This window comes from Pan troglodytes, chromosome 18, assembly GCF_028858775.2.
Source record: "Pan troglodytes isolate AG18354 chromosome 18, NHGRI_mPanTro3-v2.0_pri, whole genome shotgun sequence".
Lineage (NCBI taxonomy): Eukaryota > Metazoa > Chordata > Mammalia > Primates > Hominidae > Pan > Pan troglodytes.
Genome location: NC_072416.2, coordinates 72,228,582 through 72,252,830, shown reverse-complemented (window position 1 = coordinate 72,252,830; position 24,249 = coordinate 72,228,582). Strand labels below are relative to the sequence as shown.

The window sequence follows — 24,249 nt, the reverse complement described above, 5'->3', positions numbered from 1 at the left end:
CTGCACTCCAGCCTGGGCAACAGAGCGAGACTCCGTCTTAAAAAAAAAAATATGTATATATATATATATATTTTTTTTTTTAACTTAGCTGGGCACAAAATAGTGTACACCTGTAGTTGCAGCTACTCAGGAAGCTGAGGTGGAAGGACCACTTGAGCCCAAGAGTTCAAGGTTGCAGTGAACTATGACAGCACCACTGTATTCCAGCCTCGGTGACACAGCGAGGCCCCATTTAGCATGATTGGTAAAATTTTTAAAAATTACATTTTTTCCTCTAGATTTACCTTGGCCCTTGTTCACCTTATTGTACATGGTAGTATCCGCTGCATTAATAGATGGTAAAACAGCACACATATTTGAATTGAGGGAAAGTCCTCTTCACTCCAGGAAGATGACCTGCTCTAAGAATCTGCAGGGATAAGGCACCCTTCAGCATAGCTCCTCCTGCCTCCACCCAAGACAACTCTGTTCCCTCCCTCCCACCCATTTCTGCAGCAGGAAACCACCAGGGCTCAGCTAGAAAGCTAGGATTGCCCAAAGCCCAGCCTGTGCCCTGGAACCCTACAAGGTCCACAACGGCAACATGGAAGCTTGACAATATGTTGTAACTACAACAATGATTTATAAATAGCAACAAGAAGTACTCTAAAATGGCTGGTTAGGGACATAGGCAGGGGTCCCTGATGAGCATGGCATAACTGGAGGAAAAAGCCTGATTTCCCCCAGATAGCAGGCAAAGTTCAGACCCCCCTTCCTGCGACATGTCACTTGGAGATGTCTACCCTAATAGCTGAATGAGGACTTATCATTAACAAGCACTCTGAGCAGAGAGGAAGGAAAACTCGGTCTCAGAAAGCAGGGCCAGGCCCTTTAGTTGGTAAGGACTCAGGTGTGTGGGACGGAAGCTGGGACACAGGAACTGAAAGCACAGAAGGGGAAGGAGGAGAAGCCCATCCCGGGCTGCATGTGGAAACAGAAGAGATGCAAAAGCACCCAGCTGGCAGAGAGCCCCAGCTGTGTCCACCACATAGAGAGCCTCTGGGGCTCGGCGGCCCCACCGCCTCAGGGCGAGGCTCCCAACCTCAGGCAGCTCACCAGGATTCCGGGTGTGCGGTCAGCATAAGCACACAGCTCCTCCAAAGCGAGGCCACATCACCTTCTCCTAAACTCTTCCTCCTCCTGACTGCCCCATTTCAGTAAAGGAACTAGCTCTCATCACCAGGCACTGAAACTCCAAGCCCCAGCCCATCAAGTGTCTGCTCCGAAGACAGCTACTTTTGCAAGCTCTCTAGACTCTGTCCCCTCTTTTCCACTTCTACTGCCAAGTGCCGGCCTGCATACCTCACCTGGACTCTATCTAGTTCTCCATCTCCTCCCTCCCTCCTCTCCCTGTCCCCTTATGACCCAGCAGTACCCTGCTGCCAGTTTGCCCTCGGTCTGCTCAGAAACTAGTCAGACTAAAGCCCCCTGCTTCACCACCTGTCAGTTCAAGTCCTTATCCAGCACCTGTCTGGACGGATTTTTTGCAGTGTGTATTTTCTCTCCTGGAGAGTTTTGCTTTTGGATGCAGGGTTGCGAGGGAACTGCCCAACATGCCACCAGCCCTTCCCTGGCCAAGGAAGGGAACAAGGGAACACGGCCCAGGCTGGGCCAACCAGACACTTCCTCCCTCAGATCTGAATCCCAAGCAGTGATGACAAAATGACTGAGCACAGCTGGAGCAGATGCATCCTGGCAACAGCGGTTCCCTGAAGAGACTGGCCTTTGGTTCCTGCTGCACCCACTCCAAGACCCTGGAGGGGACCTGGGTCCTGAGTCATCACTCTGATTTTATAGTTTTCCCACAGCTTTCCAAGGAAGTGCTTTCCTGCCAAAGACAGCCAAGTTGCTGCTTGCAACCAAATAGGATTCCTTACTACTTTCTAAATAAATCCCCTATGCTCTAGAAAAAAGGGACAACTCCCTAAATGTGCCTTGTGATAGCCTTTCTTTGTACCTGTTGGCCTGCACACCCCCTCCAGCCCACAGGCACTGCTTGGAAACCTACCCTTAGAGGCCCATCCCAAATGCCTTTTCTGAGCTCCCTATGGGGATGACTTCGACCTCCTTTAACTGGCCACATTTCCACTGTAGATCTATTGGTGGACTCGTCTTATCCCCCTCCCAGGAACAGCAACTTGGACATTACTGTCTCCTCCACAACACTTAGCACAGTTCTCAGCTCAAAAAGACTCAGACTTGGCCAGGCACAGTGTCTCACACCTATAGTCCCAGCAGTTTGGGAGGCCGAGGCAGGCGGATCACGAGGTCAGGAGTTCGAGACCAGCCTGGCCAACATGGCAAAACCCCGTCTCTAGTAACAATACAAAAATTAGCTGGCTGTGGTGGTGCGTGCCTGTAATCCCAGCTACTCGGGAGGCTGAGGCATGAGAGTCGCTTGAACCCAGGAGTCAGAGGTTGCAGTGAGCCGAGATCACACCACTGTACTCCAGCCTGGCAACAGAACGAGACTCCATCTCAAAAAAAAAAAAAAAATTCAGACTTTTGGGGGCAGACAACCCCAAAGGACAATTAAGATTTGTTGAGCACATCAAGGAGCAGGAACTAAGAGCAGGGGCTGTGCATCAGAAATACATGAGTTTCAACCCCAGATCCTCCTGCTGTCTGTTTGGGCACGTCTGGTAAGTTCTGTAAGTCTCAGTTCTTCATCTACAAAGCAGCGGCAACAACACCCACCTTGCAGTGCTGCTGTGAGGATTCACTAACACCTGAGAGCATCTAGCACCGTGCCTGGCTGGCAGCAAGCACTCAATGAAGAGCAGCCATAATTCAGGCTATTAGCAGCAACTGGTTTAGCAGCCACTCCGTTGGCACTGGAATCAGGAGTCCCAGGGCCACTGTGTGACCCACAGTGTATCTCTGGGTTCCTCAGTAACCCTACCTGGGTCTGTATCTGCCTTATAAATGTTCCACTGACCTGTAAAACAACAGTTGGAAAATGCTTTGCGAAGCACAATGTAAGTGATGCCTCCTGCATTTCTAAATTTCAAAGACTCCCAGGTATCCTGTCCAGTGTGCAGCCATGGCAGGACTTTACTTGGCAGGCACCCCAACCCACTTGGTTGGGGAAACAGGCACAGGCCAGACGAGGGCCCGGTTCAGCAATTTGCTTCGCTATCTTCACACAGCCACCCTTTTCCAAAGCCATGGCTCCTAAATTTCCTGCTTGGTTGTGGGGCCTTGCTTCAAGTAACCGTGGGGCAGTGTCCCCCCAGTCATTACCAATCCTGGGCAACATCAGAATGAAAGAAAAGCCAAACCAGTACAGCTGCCACAACAGCCTGGTGGGGAAGTAAGGTGGAAGAGAGTCCCTCTTAAGACTTTACATCTAGCTGGCTGGGCGCAGTGGTTCACGCCTGTAATCCCAGCACTTTCGGAGGCTCCGGCGGGCGGATCACCTGAGGTCAGGAGTTTGAGACCAGCCTGACCAACATGGAGAAACTCCATCTCTACTAAAAATACAAAAAAATTAGATGGGCGTGGTGGCGCATGCCTGTAATCCCAGCTACCTGGGAGGCTGAGTCAGGAGAATTACTTGAACCCGGGAGGTGGAGGTTGCGGTGAGCCGACATCGTGCCATTGCATTCCAGCCTGGGCAACAAGAGTGAAACTCTATCTCAAAAAATAAAATAAAAAATAAAATAAATTTAAAAAAAATACAAAAATTAGCCGGGCATGGTGGTGCATGCCTGTAATCCCAGCTATTCCAGAGGCTGAGACAGGAGAATCGCTTGAACCTGGGAGCCAGAGGTTGCAGTGAGCCGAGATCTCGCCATTGCACTCCAGCCTGGGCAACAAGAGGGAAACCCCGTCTCAAAATAAAATAAAATAAAATAAAATAAAAAAGACTACATCTAGCCGGGCGCAGTCGCTCACGCCTCTAATCCCAACAGTGGGAGGCTGAGGCGGGCAGAGCACCTGAGGTCAGGAGTTCGAGATCAGCCTGGCCAACATGAAGAAACCCCATCTCTACTACAAATACAAAAATCAGCCGGGCATGGTGGCAGATACCTGTAATCCCAGCTACTTGGGAGGCTGAGGCAGGAGAATAGCTTGAACCTGGGAGGCGGAGGTTGCAGTGAGCTGAGATCACACCACTGCACTCCAGCCTGGGTGACAGAGCAAGAATCTATCTCAAAAAAAAAAAAAAAAGACATCTGGCCAGGAGCGGTGACTCATGCCTGTAATCCCAGCACTTTGGGAGGCCAAGGCGGGCGGATCACCTGAGGTCAGGAGTTCGAAACCAGTCTGGCAAACATGGTGAAACCCCGTCTCTACTAAAAATACAAAAAGTAGCGGGGTGTCATGGCGTATGCCTGTAATCCTAGGTTCCTGTCACCCCAGGAAGGGGTGGCCAACAAGGCCGAGACAAGAGAATTGCTTGAACCCTGGAGGCAGAGGCTGCAGTGAGCCGAGATCATGCCACTGCACTCCAGCCTGGGCAACAGAGTGAGACTTCGTCTCAAAAAAAAAAAAAAAGACTTCGCATCTGCTTGGATTAATCTCTCAAGCAATTGTGATGACCCCAAACCAGTGGTTCTCAAAGTGTTAGCCCTAGGGAGCTGGAGAGAGATGCAAAATATAGGCTCCACCCAGATTAAACCATAAAACTCTGGAGTCCCCTCACACACACACAATCTGTGCCTTAACCAGCTCTCCAGGGGACTATGACTCTCAGTCAAATGTGAAGAATCCTTCCCTAAACCTGTAACCATGAGACCTTCCGCTGTAATTCATTTACTGAACACCCACTATGTGCTAAGGACCAAGCCAGGTGGTGGTATTTCAGAAAATGAGGACACATTTGAAGAGCATCCACAGTCTAATGAGAGCCAAAATGAAGTATACAAATACTGCCAAAATAACGCAGGATGTGGTATACGACAACGCAAAATAATCCATTTCCCACCCCTCTCCCCAGGCCCTACCCCTCAGGTCTTCTTTTGCCATGAAAAGACATGGAAAAACCAAGCCTCCCCAAATCCCCAATCCTGGTATTGCAGACTCCTTAATCCCAGGTGCCTTCTCGAGAAGAGTGGTCCTTACCCTGAGGCTTGGCCGGAGTAGAAATGCTCCCCTGAGGCCATAGCCAGTGGCTCTCAGAAGCTTGGCTTTATCTGGGATTTGCACTCCAAAAGTTCCCAGGAGCCATCAGCGTGCCACAGCACATCACAACAATGCGCTCCCAGGCAGGGTCACTCCCACAGGCCCCTGCCAGGCTTGCAAGCAAGGGTGCAGAGGCAGACATAAACACCCGCACAGACAGTTGGCCCCCTGGCCTCCCTTCCTCCATTCTCAAGTTACAAGGTTAAAAGCATCCAATTCACAGCCAAGGGGGAGGGCTGGGAAGGGGGTTGCTGAAGCAGTGAACCATCTGGTTCAGATCAAGATTGCTCCCTCAGGAACCCACATAACTCCTAGAGCCTCCTGTCCCTCCTTTCCTCCACACATCCCACTGGGAAACTGGGGATTGGGGTAGAATGGATGACCATCCCCCTCTGCCCCCCCGCAAAAAAAAAATCTGAAGAGGACAAAAAACCTGAATAATAGAGGCAAATCTGTGCCACCTCTCTGAGCCCTCGTTCCCTCTAAATCCTGAGTCCCACGACTAAACTTGAGATCACCGCCCACATACTCTGTGCCTTCCTCCACAGAGAGATCGGGGCAGCCAGCAGGCATCCCTCCCTGAAAGGGCAACCCCTCCAAAGTTAGCAGCAGAAGCAAGATGAAGCTTAGGGGTGTGGTCTCCCAGACTCCTCTTATGCCACCATCTCTCTAAAAACCAGCGATACCTTCCACCTGAGAGAGGCTTCAGAGCCCACCAGGCAAGGAAGGGGTGGCCAACCAGCTTCCAAACATCCGTCCCAAAGACGAGGCGGGAGTGTGTTACTGGCCAGAGGTCCCAGAGTGCCCTGTACCCCCCCGGAGGCTTTGACTGAAAACAGGGCCCAGGTCCCTACCTGCCCCCAGCACCTCTCTAGCCCCTTTCTCCAACACCACCTTTGACTCAATCCTCCGCTCCTTTACGCAGCTGTAAAGCAAGAGGCAAGATGGGAGACGGGAGATGGATGCAGTTGGCAAAAGATAAATCGAAAGGCTAACTTGAGCAAGCAAGCAATTGGTGCTGACTCCTCTACAGGCAGAGGGAACCCGGAGTGGGCTATGCGAAGGAGGGAAGGCCAACAGGAGCGGCAGGAAGCTAAGGGGAGACTCAAGTGAGCTCAGCCCAGAGCTGTAGCAGGGGGTGGGAAGTTTGGTCCAGTCACAGGGGAATGACTGGGGGGAAGAAATAACTTCCATTCCAAGGCAGAGAAGGAACAGGAGAGAGGAGAGACGAGGTTCAGACCAGCCTCCACGGGACTGGCGCTTTGGCCAAGCTTCTGGCTTCAGCCGTGCCTCAGTTTCCCCAAAGTAGGAAGGTCGAGCCGTGAGAACTGGGCCACTGAGGATGGTTAGGGAGCAGTGCCAGGTAGGGGAAAGATCACAGGGGAGAGAGGAAAGAGGTGCTGATGGGGCAGACAGGCTCTGGCCAAGAGTGGGGCCGGGGTCTCCCAGGTGGAGCAGAGGCCGGGAGACCCAGGGTTAGCGGTACGAACTAGGGAGTGGACTGGAAGTCGGGACCAGGGCAGAGAGCTCTTCCGAGGGCTGGGGCTGGGGCTGGGGTTGGGGTTGGGGGCTGCCGGCAAAGGAGCGGAGCGGGAGCCCTGGGAGGCTGGGAGCGGCTGGACGTGCAAAGCAGAAGGCGGGGATCCGGAATGAGGCCAACGCGCGCGGACCCCCGCCCACACGAGGGAGCCCGGCGCCCCGACCCGGGGGAAGTTGCCGGGCTGGAACGGGCCGGTCTGGGCCGCTGGGCCGCGCCAGCTGCCCGCGCAGGGGAGGTCTGGGCAGCCGGGGGCCCGGGGCGCTCTGCATCCCGCCCGCCCTCATCCCACCCGCGCACCTCAGTCAGCGCCCGGCGCGGCGCGGGCCATGCTCGCCGCTCCGGCCGCCGCCGCCGCCCGCGCAGAAAGCCGTCGCCGCCGCCGCCGCCGTCGTCCGGACCCGTTAGCTCGCAGCTCTCTCGTCCGCCCGCCGTGGGCTAGTCCCGCCCTTGCCTGGCCCAACCCTCCCCGAGCGCCGCCGCCGCCGCCGCCTCAGCCCGGCCCCTCCCCCAACCCCTGCCCGGCTTGAAGGGAAGGGTGGGGGACAGGGGCGACTGCCCCCACCCCATTCACATCCTCCCCGTCTCTCCCTCCCTCCGCCCCCCGCACGCGCGCCGGCATGCTGGGATATGGAGTCCAGCGGGCGCTGGTTCGCTAGGGGCGCCCCGCATCCAGGACTACATCTCCCAGAAGACAGCGCGCGCATCCCAGGGATTGTGGGCTTTGTAGTTTCGTTAGGGCTCGGGGGGTCCGCCGCGCAGGAGGGGAGACGGAGGGGGATGGGAAGCCTTCATTCTCAGAAGGCCGGGCTCCAGCGGCTGGAGCAGACGGCCCCGAGCCGGGTGGGATACGTGGGTTCCTAGGGAGGTGCACACTAGCCGAGGACGCCTCTCAGATGCTGCTGTGGCCAGCTGCTGACGAGCCTGGCCGGAGGGCACTGTTCCCACTCGCGCTCTCAAAGAGCCGCGACCTGAGGCCAGCTTGGCTTCACGCCCGGGCTCTGAAAGCCCGAGCTGCCCTGGGGCCGCTGCGCCCTGGCCTGAGGGGAGAGAGACCCCATCAGCGGTGCGAGCGGGGGTTTGGCCTCGCTGGACTTTGTGTTCCCCACCTAGGAAAAGAGGAAAAGGGGGCAGAGTGTCTACTGGTTCCTCATCCACCGGGGCATCTCCCCCTTGCAGGCTCTCTCTTAGATGCCCATAGCTTCCTGCTGTTGAGGGTAAAGTGAATGCATTTTAAATATTTGCCATGTCTTTTATTAGCCTATCCTTTCCCTAACTTCCGCACCTATTTCAAAACCTTTATGAAACTCCAGGTAGACTGCAGTTTCGCCCTCCAACAGGCTGAAGTGAGGCTGAAGTGGTTCTGAATTTTTGGTGTGTATGGGATCCTCTTGGCCAGCTTGTTTAAACGCAGATTGCTGCCCCCACCCTCAGCTTCTGGTTCTTTTAGCTCTAGGGCAGGCCCCAGAATTGGCATTGCTACCCCGTCGGTTACTACCTTGATAACCTGATAACCTCTGCTGTTGGTGTTTGCTGCTAACACACCGGTGTCCTCTTTCAAGGATGGCCCTTGTGTGGGATAATTAATAATGGCCCTGAAGAGCCAAACCCGGAAAGGCAGGGTCCCAGTCTAGTCCCCTTTAGCACAGGAACGCTCTTTGTTTTTGCTCAAGGTCTCACTGTCGCCCAGGCTGGAGTGCAGTGATGTCATCACGACTCACTGCAGCCTCAACCTCCCAGGCTCAAAAGATCTTCCCACCTCAGCCTCCTGAGTAGCTGGGACTACAGGCATGTGCCACCACACCCGGTTAATGTTTGTATTTTTTGTAGAGATGGGGTTTTCCCATGTTGCCCAGGCTGGTCTCAAACTTCTGGGCTCAAGCGAACCTCCTGCCTAAGCCTCCCAAACTGCTGGGATTACACATGTGAGCCACTGTGCTCTGTCAGGAATGTAAATCAGTACGCTTCCTAAAGGAAGATACCACTTGGGCCATCTGCCTGCAGGTGTTCCAGACCTTACCCCTTGAAATTCCCCCTAAAGCTGGGAAGGTTTTTCTCGTGCAAGGTGGGCAGCAGGAGCATGCCTGGTGCTACCTTCCAAGCCATGCATATAAGCCAGGATTTGTGATATCAAACCCCTAGGACAAGGTCAGTTTAGTAGCGTCTGCTACCTCTGGGTGGGCTATGGCATAAGACAGGCTGGGGAAGTGAGAGGTGAGGCAGTAGATTCCTGGCTTGTCAGGTACTGAGAAAGGTTCTCATTCTTTTTGTTTATTTGTTTTCAGACAGAGTATCGCTACATCGCCCAGGCTGGAATGCAGTGGCATGATCTCGGCTCACTGCAATCTCTGCCTCCAGGGTTCAAGTGATTCCTGTGTGTCAGCCTCCGGAGCAGCAGGGATTATAGGCATGCACCACCACACCTGGCTAATTTTTGTATTTTTAATAGAGACAGGGTTTCACTATGTTGGCCAGGGTGGTCTGGAATTCCTGACCTCAAGTGATATGCCCACCTCGGCCACCCAAAGTGCCAGCACCACACCCAGCCAAGAATGGTTCTCATTTTGACCCAGGTGGGCCCTTCTTACTACCTATTATTCTGCTGTTCTTGCAGCTACAAACTATAGGTTAGTAAGCACCACCCTCAAGCCGGAGGAACCCAGACTCTTCCACCTGTCAGCTGACCAAACTCCTTGACCAAACTCTAGAAAGGCTTCCCCAAGCCCCCTTCTCAACTAGGCCTCAACCTTGGCCCATTAAAAACTACAGACTCTTGGCGGGGCTCAGTGGCTCAAGCTTGTAATCCCGGTGTCAGAGGTGTTTGAACCAGAGCGACTCCATCTTGGATAGGGGCTAAGTAAAATAAGGCCAAGACCTACTGGGCTGTGTTCCCTAAAGGTTAAGGCATTCTTCTTCCTTTTTTTTTTTTTTTTTTTGAGACGGAGTCTCGCTGTGTTGCCCAGGCTGGAGTGTGCAGTGGCGCGATCTCGGCTCACTGCAAGCTCCGCCTCCCAGGTTCACGCCATTCTCCTTCCTCAGCCTCCCGAGTAGCTGGGACTACAGGCACCCACCATGACGCCCAGCTAATTTTTTTGTATTTTTAGTAGAGACGGGGTTTCACCGTGTTAGGATGGTCTCGATCTCCTGACCTCGTGATCCACCCGCCTCGGCCTCCCAAAGTGCTGGGATTACAAGCGTGAGCCACCACGCCTGGCCGGTAAGGTTAAGGCATTCTAAGTTGCAGGATGAGATAGGAGGTCTGCACAAGACACAGGTCACAAAGACCTTGCTGATAAAACAGGTGGCAGTAAAGAAGCTGGCCAAATCCCACCAAAACCAAGACGGTGACGAAAGTGACCTCTGGTCATCCTCGCAGCTCATGATATGCTAATTAGAATGCATTAACATGCTAAGAGACACTCCCACCAGGGCCATGACAGTTCACAAAGGACATGGCAACACCCGGAAGTTACCCTATATGGTCTAAAAAGTGGAGGAAGGCTGGGCGAGGTGGCTCACGCCTGTAATCCCAGCACTTTGGGAGGCTGAGGCGGGCAGATCACGAGGTCAGGAGATCGAGACCATCCTGGCTAACACGGTGAAACCCGGTCTCTACTAAAAATACAAAAAAAAAAAATTAGCCAGGGGCGGTGGCGGGCGCCTGTAGTCCCAGCTACTCGGGAGGCTGAGGCAGGAGAATGGCATGACCTGGGAGGCGGAGCTTGCACTGAGCCGAGATAGCGCCACTGCACTCCAGCCTGGGCTATAGAGCAAGACAACATCTCAAAAAATAAAAAAATTAAAAATTAAAAAATAAAAAGTGGAGAAACCCTTAATTTGGGGAAGTGCCCACCCCTTTCCCAGAAAACTCATGAATAATCCACCCCTTGTTTAGATATACTAAAAAAAATAGGCTGGGCACTGTGGCTCACGTCTGTAACCCCAGCACTTTGGGAGGCTGAGGCAGGTGGATCACATGAGGCCAGGAGTTCAAGACCAGCCTGACCAACATGGCAAAACCCTGTCTCTACCAAAAATGCAAAAATTAGCTGGGTGTGGTAGTGCGTGCCTGTAATCCCAGCTACTTGGGAGGCTGAGGCACGAGAATTGCTTGAACCTGGGAGTTGGAGGTTACAGTGAGCTGAGATCATGCCATTGCACTCCAGCCTGGGCAACAGAGTGAGACTCTGTCTTAAAAAAGGGCCAGGCGTGGTGGCTCACACCTGTAATCCCAGCACTTTGGGAGGCTGAGGCAGGTGGATCATGAGGTCAGGAGTTCAAGACCAGCCTGGCCAAGATGGTGAAACTCTGTCTCTACTAAAAATACAAAAATTAGCCGGGCATGGTGGCAGGCGCCTGTAATCCCAGCTACTCAGGAGGCTGAGGCAGGAGAATAACTTGAATCCAGGGGGATGGAGGTTTCAGTGAGCCAACGTCGCGCCACTGCACTCCAGCCTGGCCGGCAGAGCGAGACTCCGTCTCAAAAACAAACAAACAAACAAACAAACAAAACACCGGCAGACTCTCAACACAAGTGATTTTACCCACCCTCCTCCCTCCACATTAAAAGGCTTCTACAGAGGCCGGTCACAGTGGCTCACGCCTGTAATCGCAGCACTTTAGGAGGCCTAGGCATGTAGATTGTCTGAGCTTAGGAGTTTGAGACCAGCCTAGGCAACGTGGAAAAACCCTGTCTCTCTTTATAAAAAAGAAAAGAAGGCTGGGCGCCATGGCTCACGCCTGTAATCCCAGCACTTTGGGAGGCCGAGGCGGGTGGATCACAAGGTCTGGAGTTCAGGGGTGGCCTGAACTCTTCCAGCCTGGCCAAGATGGTGAAACTCTGTCTCTACTGAAAATACAAAAAATTAGCAGGGCGTGGTGGCAGGCGCCTGTAATCCCAGCTACTGGGGAGGCTGAGGCAGAGAATTGCTTGAACCCAGGAGGTGGAGGTTGCAGTGAGCAGAGATTGCACCACTGCACTCCAGCCTGGACAACAGAGCGAGAATCCGTCTCAAAAAAAAAAAAAAAGACTTAAACAGTAATATAGTTTCTAACAGCTCAAGGTCACATCCTGGGATGACCCAAACCCACCTTAAAGTGCCTGCCTGAGAAGGCGCACCACTGCCGAAAGAATTGACTGTTCCAGGCGATACCCAATCATAGGCTCCGACTACACTTTCTCAGAGCATTTACTAAAAAGAGCTCACAATTGTGAATTCCTTATCTGATCCTTTGAGATGTGTAAGTATCTTCCACAACTCAAGAGTGTCTTTCTCAAGGACCTGAAAGCCATTCCTTGAATGTCATCATCCTGAAGGATAAGGCCTCTGTCTCCCAGTCTTTGTGGGAGGACAGAATCCTAACTTTGATAATTGCCAGCTAGTGGACAGAGCTGTACATTGACCAATCCTTTGCAATTTTTCATGTCCCTGACTCTACCGAACCCCTGCTTGCCACCTTCCCTACTCCTTCATCCACTTTAAAACACAACTAGGCCAGGAACAGTGGCTCACACGTGTAATCCCAGCATTTTGGAAGGCCGAGGTAGGCGGAGCACTTGAGGTCAGGAGTTCGAGACCAGCCTGGCCAACATGTTGAAAGCCTATCTCTACTAAAAATACAAAACATTAGGGCCGGGCGCAGTGGCTCATGCCTGTAATCCCAGCACTTTGGGAGGCCAAGGCAGGCAGATCATGAGGTCAGGCGATTGAGACCATCCTGGCTAACACGGTGAAACCCCGTCTCTACTAATAATACAAAAAAAATTAGTCGGGCCTGGTGGCGGGCACCTGTAGTCCCAGCTACTCAGGAGGCTGAGGCAGGAGAATGGTGTGAACTCAGGAGGTGGAGCTTGCAGTGAGCTGAGATCACACCACTGCACTCCAGCCTGGACGACAGAGCGAGACTCCGTCTCAAAAAAAAAAAAAAAATACAAAAAATTAGGCAGGTGCAGTGGTGGGTGCCTGTAGTTCCAGCTGCTTGGGCGGCTGACGCAGGAGAATCACTTGAACCTGGGAGGCAGAGGTTGCAATGAGCTGAGGTTGCAATGAGCTGAGATCACACCACTGCACTCCAGCCTGGGCAACAGAGCAAGACTCTGTCACAAAACAAACAAAAAACACAAGTTATCTTGCCAGACTCACTAGCTTGTGCCTGTAATCCCAGCTACTCTAGAGGCCGAAGTGGCAGGATCACATGAGGACAGGAGTTTGAGACCAGCCTGGGCAGCATAACAAGACCCCATCTCTAAAAAATAAATTTAAATTCCCAGTCACTTTTGTACAAATCAAAGTTGGGCCAAGTTCATGCTGGACCCTCTTCCCTATTGCAATAGTATATTACAAATTAAAATCTGTTCTTACCACCTTTTTTTTTTCTTTTTAGAGACTAGGTTTTGCTGTCTCACCCAGGCTGGAGTGCAGTGGTGTGATCATGGCTCACTGCATCCTCGAACTCCTGGACTCAAGGGATCCTTCCACCTCAGCCTCCCGAGCTGGAACTACTGGCACGCACCACCATGCCCAGCTAATTTTTGTATTTTTAGTAGAGACAGGGTTTCACCTCATTGACCAGGATGGTATCTATCTGTTGACCTTGTGATCCGCCAGCCTCAGCCTCCCAAAATGCTGGGATTACAGGCATGAGCCACTGCTCTGGGCCTTTTTTTTTTTTTTTAATGTCTTTTTTGACTGGGCAAGGAGGCTCATGCCTATAATCCCAGCACTTTGGAAGGCTGAGGCAGGCAGATCACTTAAGGTCAGGAGTTTGAGACCAGCCTGGCCAACATTGTGAAACCCTGTCCCTACTAAAAATACATAAGTTAGCCGGACATGGTGGCGGGTGTCTGTAATCCCAGCTACTCGGGAGGCTGAGGCAGGAGAATCACTTGAACCCTGGGGGCAGAGGTTGCCGTGAGCCAAGATCGCGCCACTGCACCCCAGCTTGTGCGACAGCCTGCCTCAGCTTCCAGAGTAGCTGGATTGTGCCACTGCACTCCAGCCTGCATGACAGAGCAAGACCTTGTCTCTCAAAAAATAAAAGAAAATGTACCAAGTAGCTAATAGGAAATGTGCAATCATACAGTACTTGTCCTCTTGTGACCAGCATATTCTACTTAGCATAATGTCCACAAGGTTCATCCATATTGTAGCATATGTCAGAATTTCCTTCCTTTGTAAAGCTGGATAATACTCTATTATATGTACATACCACGTTTTCTTTATTCATTCATCTGTCAATGATGGGTTGTTTGTAGCTCTTGGCTACTTTAAATACTACTGCTATGAACATGAGTGTACAAATATCTCTTTGAGCTCCTGCTTTCAATTGTGTTGTCTATTTTCTTTTTTTCTTCCTTTTTTTTTTTTTGAGACAGGGTCTTGTTCTCAATTTTTGCTTCAAAATAATCCAGGTTTGAGGTATAGGTATAGATACAACAAGGTTGGTTAAATTGATAATTATAGAAGAGATGAGGCCACGCATGGTGGCTCACACCCATAATCCCAGGACTTTGGGAGGCCGAAGCAGGCAGATCACTTGAGGTCATGAGTTTGAGACCAGCCTGGCCAACAAGGCGAAACCCTGTCTCTACTAAAAATACAAAAATTAGCCGGGCATAGTGTCACATGGCTGTAATCCCAGCTACTTGTGAGGCTGAGGCAGGAGAATGGCTTGAACCCAGGAGGCAGAGGTTGCAGTGAGCAGAGATCGTACCACTGCACTCCAGCCTGGGCAACAGAATGAGACTCTATCTCCAAAAAAAAAAAAAAAAAAAAAAAAAAAAAAGAGGGGATGAGTAGTTTCTCTGGGTTAATTAATTATAACAATTTTTCACCTTTGGATATATTTGAAGTTTCCATAATAAAATGATTTTTTGGCTGGGCAAAAACTAATCAGGCGTGGTGATGCATGCCTGTAGTCCCTACTATTTGTGAGGCTGAAGCAGGAGGATCAATTTAGCCCGGGAGGTCCAGGCTGCAGTGAACCATTATTGTGCCACTGCACGCTAGCCTGGGCAACAGATCAAGTGAAATTGCTGGATCATATAGTAATTTTTTTTTTTTGCTCATAATCTTTATTGGAAAACGGACACCAAAATAGATCACTATCGTATACTTTGCAAAATCAAACATAATTATGAATACATTATCTTGGTAGATGAATTAGAATTGCTAGACTTATGATAAGGCTTTCTGTGAGATAACACAGATTCAGGAAGTGGTGTGGATCACTCCATTTGTGTTGCTTTCCTCTAAGTGAACACCCTCTGTGAGTCTGGGCTTTCCTTCTGTAGGCTGACACTGTTGAACAACCCACACAAAGAACCACTGTCTGAGCATGGCTGAAAACTATGGTAATCATGGGACAATCTCAACATTTTACAACCATAAAATAAGAATTTGGACTTTGAACTAGCCATTTCTTTTATGATTTTTCTTTTCCTCTTCCAAAGACGGATGTAATAAATCTGTAGCCAAAGACTTGATCCTTTCGCAAGCCCTGCCTGTCCAGTCCGGATCTAGTAATTCTAGTGTTTTTTGTTTGTTTGTTTGTTTTTTTGAGATGGAGTCTCGCTCTTTTGCCCAGGCTGGAGTGCAATGGTGCAATCTCAGCTCACTGCAACCTCCATCTCCCGGGTTCAAGCGATTCTCCTGCCTCAGCCTCCTGAGTAGCTGGGATTACAGGCACATGCCACCACACCTGGCTAATTTTTGTAGTTTTAGTAGAGATGGGGTTTCACCATATTGGTCAGGCTGGTCTTGAACTCCAGACCTCGTGATCCACCTACCTCGGCCTCCCAAAGTGCTGGGATTACAGGCGTGAGCCACCGCGCCTGGCCTTCAATTTTTTTTTTTTTTTTTTTTTAGTATGGAACGCTTCATGAATTTGCGTGTCATCCTTGCGCAGGGGTCATACTAATCTTCTCTGTATCGTTCCAATTTTAGTATATGTGCTGCCAAAGCGAGCACTCTAGTGTTAATTTTTTGAAGAGCACCATACTGTTTCCCGTATCTGCTGCACCATTCTCCACTCCCACCAACAGTGGACAGGCTTCCAATTTCTCCACACCTTCACTAACACTTATTTATTTATTTGAGACAGAGTTTCACTCTTATTGCCCGGCTGGAGTACAATGGCACGATCTCAGCTCACCGCAACCTCCACCTCCTGGGTTCAAGCGATTATCCTGCCTTAGCCTCCCGAGTAGCTGGGATTACAGGCATGCACCACCATGCTCTGCTAATTTTTGCATTTTTAGTAGAGACGGGGTTTCTCCATGTTGGTCAGGCTGGTCTTGAACTCCTGACCTCAGGTGATCCCCCTGCCTCAGCCTCCCAAAGTGCTGGGATTACAGGCGTGAGCCACCGCACCCAGCCTAACACTTGGTATTTTCTCAGAGCATCACTCTTCTTTTTTTTTTTCCCTCTGTACCTCAATGGGATGCAAAGGGAGCATCAAGTTTCCCCTTACCCTTCTCCTTCCCTTTCCTCTCCTTCTCGTTGTCCTTCCTCCTCCTTTTTTTTTTTTTTTTTTGGACAGAATCTTGCTCTTTTGCCCAGGCTGGAGTGCAGTGGTGTGATCTAGGCTCGCTGCAACCTCCGCCTCCCAGGTTCAAGCAATTCTCCTGCCTCAGCCTCCCGAGTAGCTGGGATTACAGGTGCCTGCCACCATGCCCAGCTAATTTTTGTATTTTTAGTAGACACGGGGTTTCACCATGTTGGCCAAGCTGGTCTCGAACTCCTGACCTCGTGATCCGCCCGCCTTGGCCTCCCAAAGTGTTTGGATTACAGGCGTGAGCCACTGTACCTAGCCACATCACTCTTAATAAAACAAATGCAGATGAAAATCACCACACTGAGATATCATTTTTCACATACCGGATTGGCAACAATCAAAAAGCTTGATAACTATCTTGGCAAGAGTGTGGGGCATTCTTATCCACTGCTAGTGTAACTGGAAATCTGTACCACCTAATCCCAAAATTCTGGGATTACAGATGGGAGACACCATGCCCGGCCTTTTTTTTTCTTTTTTAGTTTTCTTCCTCCAGTGCCAAGGAATTGGCTTTTTTGCGGGGTGGGGGGATACAGAGTCTGGCTCTGTCACCCAGGTTGGAGTGCAGTAGCGATATCTCAGCTCACTGCATCGTACGCCTCCCAGGTTCAAGTCATTCTTTTGCCTCAGCCTCCCACGTAGCTGGGATTACAGGCACATGCCACCATGCTCGGCTACTTTTTGTATTTTAAGTAGAGATGGGGTTTCTCCATATCAGCCAGACTGATCTGGAACTCCTGCCCTCAGATGATCTGCCTGCCTCGGCCTCCCAAAATGCTGGGATTACAGGTGTGAGCCACTGCACCTGGCCTGGATTGCATTTTATGCTCCAGAGCTCCCTGTTCAATCAGATTGAGGCAAAATTTAGGTGAACGTACATCTTTACTTGGTTTCTTTCCCTGCCCTATCCTGCTTTCCCCACTCCCCTAGGAAGTCGCTTACACAAGAATTCCTGTCTCAGGCTCTGCATCTAGGGACCCAACCTAAGATATCCCTATGGGCAGTTCTGGCTCCCAGAGGGAATTTCTGCTACCAGTAACAGCCACACATCTCATCAGGGGCCTGAAGATTTCACCTTCTCCAAAAAGTCCTCCCTCCCAGACCTGGACCCTCACATTCTGGCAGTAGGTCATTTGTTTAACAATAAGGAGTTTGGATGCCTACACTGTATTAGGCACTGCGCTAAACCCTTTATGTGCATTAGCTCATGAAACCCTCCCAACAACCTAATTTGGAAATTCTATTTTAATCTCACAGATAAGGAAGTTGGGCTCAAACAGGTTGAGTGTCTTGCTCACACGGTTAGAAAGTGATGAGAGGCCAGGTGTGGTGGCTCACACCAGTAATCCCAGCACTTTTGGAGCCCAAGGTGGGAGGATCGCTTGAGCCAAGGAGTTCAAGACCAGGCTGGAGGCCAAGAGTGGTGGCTCATGCCTATAATCCTAGAATTTTGGGAGGGTGAAGCAGGCAAATCACCTGAGTTCACGAGTTCAAGACCAGCCTGGCCAGCATGATGAAACCCCATCTCTACTAAAAATACAAAAATTAGCCATGTGTTTGGCCAGGCGCGGTGGCTCATGCCTGTAATCCCAGCACTTTGGGAGGCTGAGGCGGGCGGATCATGAGGTCAGGAGATCGAGACCATCCTGGCTAACACGGTGAAACCCCGTCTCTACTAAAAATACAAAAAATTAGCCAGGCGTGGTGGCACGCACTTGTAGTCCCAGCTACTCGGGAGGCTGAGGCAGGAGAATGGCATGAACCCGGGAGGCAGAGCTTGCAGTGAGCCAAGATCATGCCACTGCACTCCAGCCTGGGCGACAGAGTGAGACTCTGCCTAAAAAAAAAAAAAAATTAGCCAAGTGTGGTGGTATGTGCCTGTAATCCTCAGGAGGCTGAGGCAGGAGAATCACTTGAACCCGGGAGGCAGAGGCTGCAGTGAGCCGAGATTGGGCCACTGCACTGCAGCCTGGGAGACACAGCAAGACTCCATCTCAAATAAAATAAAAAAACAAACAAACAAAAAAACCCACAAAAACCCAGCCTGAGCAACGTAGTGAGACCCATTCTCTATGCTATAAGAAAAAAAATATTGTTTTTAAAGGGCTGAGTGTGGTGGCTCATGCCTGTAATCCCAGTACTTTGGGAAGCCACGGCAGGAGGATTGCTTGAACCCAGCTGTTCGAGACCAGCTTTGGCAACATAGCAAGACCCTGTGTGGTGGCACACACCTATAGTCCCAGCTACTTGGGAGGATCACTTGAGCCCAGGCGTTGGAGGCTGCTGTGAGCCGTGATTGCACCACTGCACTCCAAACTGGGCAACAGAGTGAGACCCTGTCTCAAAAGAGAGAAAAAAAGAAAAAGAAGAAAAAAAAAGAAAGTGGTGGCAGCTGAGCAGATTTGTCTAAGTTTAATCCTTGGATTTAATCACTAGACTCTGTTTTTTTATTTTTTGAGATGGAGTCTCGCCGTGTCACCCAGGCTGGAGTGTAGTGGCATGATCTTGACTCACTGCATCTCCTGCCTCCTGGATTCAAGCAATTCTCCTGCCTCAGCCTCCTGAGTGGCTGGGATTACAGGCACGTGCCAGCACGCCCAGCTAATTTTTGTATTTTTAGTAGAGACAGGGTTTCACCATGTTGGCCAGGCTGGTCTCAAACTCCTGACCTCAAATGATATGCCCGCCTCGGCCTCCCAAAGTACTGGGATTACAGGCATGAGCCACCATGCCCGTCCGACTGTGCTCCATTTTATTGTTATTTTTTTGAGATGGAGTTTCACTCTTGTTGCCAAGGCTGGAATGCAGTGGCATGATCTCGGCTCACTGCAACCTCCGCCACCTGGTTTCAAGCAATTCTCCTGCCTCAGCCTCCCGAGTAGCTGGGATTATAGATGCCCACCACCATGCCCTGCTAAGTTTTTGTATTTTTAGTAGAGATGGGTTTTACGTGTCTGCCAGGCTGGTCTCGAACTCCTGACCTCGTGATCCTACCGCCTGAGCCTCTCAAAGTGCTGGGATTACAGGCATGAGCCACCATGCCTGGCCGACTGTGCTTTATTTTATAACAGTTTGTGTGTATGTGTGTGTAATGGCTCTGTGTACCCCAGATGATGAGGCCATGTACAGATTTTTGGGTCTGCTGCTGCACTGAGGGCTTCATTTTACTAAAAACCTTCCTTGAGTTTCTTTGCTCCTCAGGCAAGGAGATGCCAGAGCAGCCTGGAAGCTACCTCTCCTCTACTAACCATACTGCCCTAGGAGGTAGGGTGGAGCATAAGGCCTCTAAGCTCCTTGGGGGCACATTGTTTTCTTGAGCCCCCACCAAACCTGCAGTTGCAGGCATCCCTACCTCCCACTTCACTGCAGAGCCCAGGACCTGCATTGCTGAGAACAGCAACAGTGAGAGGCAGTTCATCACCTCCCTGGAGGCCTCCTAGGTTCACAAAAGAAACAGCAGGCATTGAAGTGGGAGAAGGAGGATGAGACCTGGGCCAAGTGTAGATGGAGAATGACTCCAGTGGGAGAAGACTGAGGGAAGCAGAGAGTGTGAGGAGAAGGTGGGTGGCGAAAGCTGAGCAGAAGGTTGCTCTTCATTCATTCAACCAATTGGGTTTTTTTTTTTTTTTTTTTGAAACAGTCTCTCGCTCTGTCGCTCAGGCTGGAGTGCAGTGGTGCAATCCCGGCTCACTGCAACCTCCACCTCCCGGCTTCCAGCGATTCTCCTGCCTCACCCTCCTGAGTAGCTGGGATTACATGCACCCACCACCATGCCCAACTAATTTTTGTATTTTTAATAGAGAGGGGATTTCACCATGTTGGCCAGGCTGGTCTCAAACTCCTGACCTCAGGTGATCTTCCTGCCTCGGCCTCCCAAAGTGCTGGGATTATAAGTGTGGGCCACCACACCTGGCCAATCAATTGTTTTTAACCACCTACTGTGTCCGGAATTGGTGGGTTCTTGGTCTAACTTCAAGAATGAAGCCGCGGACCCTCGCCGTGAGTGTTACAGCTCTTAAGGTGGTGCGTCTGGAGTTTATTCCTTCTGATGTTCGGATGGGTTTGGAGTTTCTTCCTTCTGGTGGGTTCGTGATCGCCGTGGCTCAGGAGTGAAGCTGCAGACCTTCACAGTGAGTGTTACAGCTCTTAAGGTAGCGCGTCGGGAGTTGTTGGTTTCTCTTGGTGGGCTCCTAGTCTTGCATATGCTTCAAGACTAGAAGCTGTAGACTTTCGCGGTAAGCATTACAGCTTATAAAAGCAGTGTGGACCTAAAGAGTAAGCAGAAGCAAGATTTATTGCAAAGAGCAAAATAACAAGACCCACACAATGCCACAGGGGATCCTAGCAGGTTGCCACTGCTGGCTCCGCAGCCTGCTTTTATTCTCTTATCTGGCCCCACCCACATCCTGTTGATTGGTAGAGCTGAGTGGTCTGTTTTGACAGGGCGCTGATTGGTGTGTTTACAATCCCTGAGCTAGACACAAAGGTTCTCCACATCCCCACCAGATTGGTTAGATACAGAGTATCGACACAAAGGTTCTCCAAGGCCCCACCAGAGTAGCTAGGTACAGAGTGTGGATTGGTGCACTCACAAACGCTGAGCTAGACACAGGGTGCTGATTGGTGTGTTTACAAACCTTGAGCTAGATACAGAGTGCCCATTGGTGTATTTACAATCCCTGAGCTAGACATAAAGGTTCTCCACGTCTCCAGCAGATTCAGGAGTCCAGCTGGCTTCACTCAGTGGATCCCGCATTGGGGCTGCAGGTGGAGCTGCCTGCCAGTCCTGCGCCCTGCGCCCGCACTCCTCAGCCCTTGGGTGGTCGATGGGGCTGGGCGCCGTGAAGCAGGGGGCGGCGCTCGTCGGGGAGGCTCTGGCGGCACAGGAGCCCACGGTGTGGCCGGGGAGGCTCAGGCATGGCGGGCTGCAGGTCCGGAGCCCTGCCCCGCGGGGAGGCAGTTAAAGCCCGGCGAGAAATCGAGCGCAGCGCTAGTGGGCCGGCACTGCTGGGGGGTCCAGCACACCCTCTGCAGCCGCTGGTCGGGGTGTTAAGCTCCTCATTGCCCGGGGCTGGCAGGGTCGGCCGGCTACTCCGAGTGCGGACCCGCCAAGCCCACACCCACCCGGAACTCGTACTGGCCCGCAAGCACCGCGCACAGCCCCGGTTCCCACCCACGCCTCTCCCTCCACACCTCCCTGCAAGCTGAGGGAGCCGGCTCCGGCCTTGGCCAGCCCAAAAAGGGGCTCCCACAGTGCAGCGGTGGGCTGAAGGGCTCCTCAAGTGCCGCCAAAGTGGGAGCCCAGGCAGAGGAGGCGCGGAGAGCGAACGAGGGCTGTGAGGACTACCAGCACGCTGTCACCTCTCACTACCATGTCCTCAGCACTGTTCTAAGGCCTGAGGATACAATGGTGAACAAACCAAACATCCTGCTTTAATGGAGCAGGATGGGAATAATGACGGTAATCATAATGGTTAATACTTTTTGAGTATTTACTATGGAGTCAAGCATTTATCCTACCCTCACAACAATCTCAGATATTTGATACTATTATTAACTTACTTTATAGATGGTTACACAGAGTTAGAGCAGGGTCCATCTCCATTGTGACTGACCTCAGTGCCTCTCAGCCTCATTATTTTGTAAATTTATTTTTTTAATTTTATTTGTTTTTTGAGACAGAATCTCGCTCTGTCACCCAGGCTGGAGTGCCGTGGCACGATCTCAGCTCAGTGCAATTTCCGCCTCCTGGCTTCAAATGACTCTCCTGATTCAGCTTGCCGAATAACTGAATTACAGGCTCCTGCCACCACGCCTGGCTAATTTTTGTATTTAAAAAATTGGCCATTGGCGGCCGGGCACTGTGGCTCATGCGTGTAATCCCAGCACTTTGGGAGGCCGAGGTGGGCGCATCATGAGGTCAGGAGATCAAGACCATCCTGGCTAACACGGTGAAACCCCGTCTCCACTAAAAGTACAAAAAACTAGCTGGGCGTGGTGGCGGGCGCCTGTAGTCCCAGCTACTCAGGAGGCTGAGGCAGGAGAATGGCATGAACCTGGGAGGCAGAGCTTGCAGTGAGCCGAAATGGTGCTACTGCACTCCAGCCTGGGAGACAGAGTGAGACTCCGTCTCAAAAAAAAAAAAAAAAAAAAAAATTGGCCACTGGCTGGGCACGGTGGCTCACGCTTGTACTCCCAACACTTTGGGAGGCCGAGGCGGGTGGATCACCTGAGGTCAGGAGTTGGAGACCAGCCTGAACATGGTGAAACCCCGTCTCTACTAAAAATACAAAAATTAGCTGGGCGTGGTGGCACATGCTTGTAATCCCAGCTACTCAGGAGGCTGAGGCAAGAGAATCACTTGAACCTGGGAGGCGGAGGTTGCAGTGAGCCGAGATCACACCACTGTACTCCAGCCTGGGCAACAGAGTGAGACTCTGTCTCACAACAACAATAACAAAAAAATTGTCCAGGCTCATCTTGAATTCCTGACCCCGAGTTTTCTGCCTGCCTTGGCCTCCCAAAATGCTGGGATTACAGGCATGAGCCACTTCGTCCGGCCCTAATTTATATATATTTTAGAGACGGGGTCTTGCTATGTTGCTCAGGCTGGTCTCAAACTCCCAAGCTCAAGCCATCCTCCCACCTTGGCCTCCCAAAGTGTTGGGTTTACAGGCGTGAGCACCTGTGCCCGGCTTTAGGCTCCTTATTAACAACAGATTTGGAAAGTACATTCTTGTAAGAAAAATTCAAACAATACAGATAAAGCTCAAGTTCTCCCCGCTTGTCCCCACGCTTAGCAATCTCTCCCTAGCATGCATTCGCTTCCAGCCGTGTTCCTGTGTATCCACACACTATCTGTCCATAAACATTATTTTTTATTTGAGGGGCTTCCCATACATATTGCTCTACAACTTGCTGCTTTTCCCTTAACCTGATGTCCTGAACATCACTCCCTACTGAACATATAGAGCATCTGTCTTGCATGGATGTGCCTAGTTTAGTTTTCCAGTTGTAAACCAAAAAGCACCAGATACTGGTCTCAATCAATTTACAAGTTTATTTTGCCAAAGTTAAGAATGTGTGCACCTGGGAGACAGGTCTGTACCTTTCTCCAAAGATGATTTTGAGGGCTTCAATATTTAAAGGGGAAAGGTCAGATATTGGGGAAAGAGGAATTTTTTTTTTTTTTTTTTTTTTTAGACAGGGCCTCACTGTGTTGCCCAGGCTGGAGTGCAGTGGTGCAATCTCAGCTCACTGCAACCTCTGCCTCCCGGGTTCAAGCGATTCTCCTGCCTCAGCCTCCCAAGCTGCTGGGACTACAGGTGCGCGCCACCACGCTCAGCTAATTTTTGTATTTTTAGTAGACGGGGTTTCACCATATTGGCCAGGCTGGTCTTCAACTCCCGACCTCGTGATCCACCCGCCTTAGCCTCACCAAAGGGCTGGGACTACAGGTGCGAGCCACCGTGCCTGGCCTGAAAGAGGAAATTTTTTAAAGGCATGGGTAGGTAAGAGGCAAATGACTGCATTCTTCTGAGTCTTTGATAAGCCTTTCACATGTTAGAGGGGGATAGAGGACTAGTCACTTATGCATTCATCTAGCTCAGTGAATATGCATTTTTACATAAGAAAAAATAAACATAGGGCAGAGGAAGCAATGAGATATGCATTTGTCTCAGGTGAGCTGAGAGATGACTTTCAGTGCTGTCAAAGCCCAGCACCTGTGAAGATAAGCTATCAATTTACATTGTCACTGAAATTCCACACAACTGTTTTAGGGTACAGATTTGGGGGCACACAAGGAATTTCCTAGTGGGCAAATTGTGAGGGCCAGGCCATATCTGGCTTTTTCATCTTTGTAGTTATCTTGTTTAGGAATAAAATGGGAGGTAGGTTTCCCTGATGCAGTTCTCAGCTTGACTTTTCCCTTTGACTTAGTGACTTTGGGGTCCTGAGATTTATTTTCCTTTCACATAGTAACCTAGAGA

At 50.9% G+C, this 24,249-nt stretch overlaps 1 protein-coding gene and 1 non-coding gene across 10 annotated transcripts in view; both read right to left on the bottom strand.

Annotated features, from left to right (window-relative positions):
- The window catches only part of ST3GAL2 (ST3 beta-galactoside alpha-2,3-sialyltransferase 2), a 59,589-nt gene extending 52,393 nt beyond the window's left edge, over window positions 1-7,196 (bottom strand). Inside the window, exon 1 of one of the 9 annotated variants that reach the window (XM_016928483.4) lies at window positions 7,004-7,196. The gene's annotated coding sequence lies outside the window, so the exon portion shown is untranslated. Of the gene's footprint in view, window positions 1-5,106; window positions 6,088-7,003 lie in introns of those variants that run through there. The other 8 variants (XM_016928485.4, XM_024349403.3, XM_063796211.1 and 5 more) reach the window with 8 other exon arrangements.
- Window positions 7,197-15,565: 8,369 nt separating this feature from the next.
- On the bottom strand, window positions 15,566-15,672 carry LOC112205989 (U6 spliceosomal RNA). Its single transcript, XR_002940116.1, has one exon. It is a non-coding gene; the product is annotated as a U6 spliceosomal RNA (small nuclear RNA).
- Between the last annotated feature and the right edge of the window lie 8,577 nt (window positions 15,673-24,249).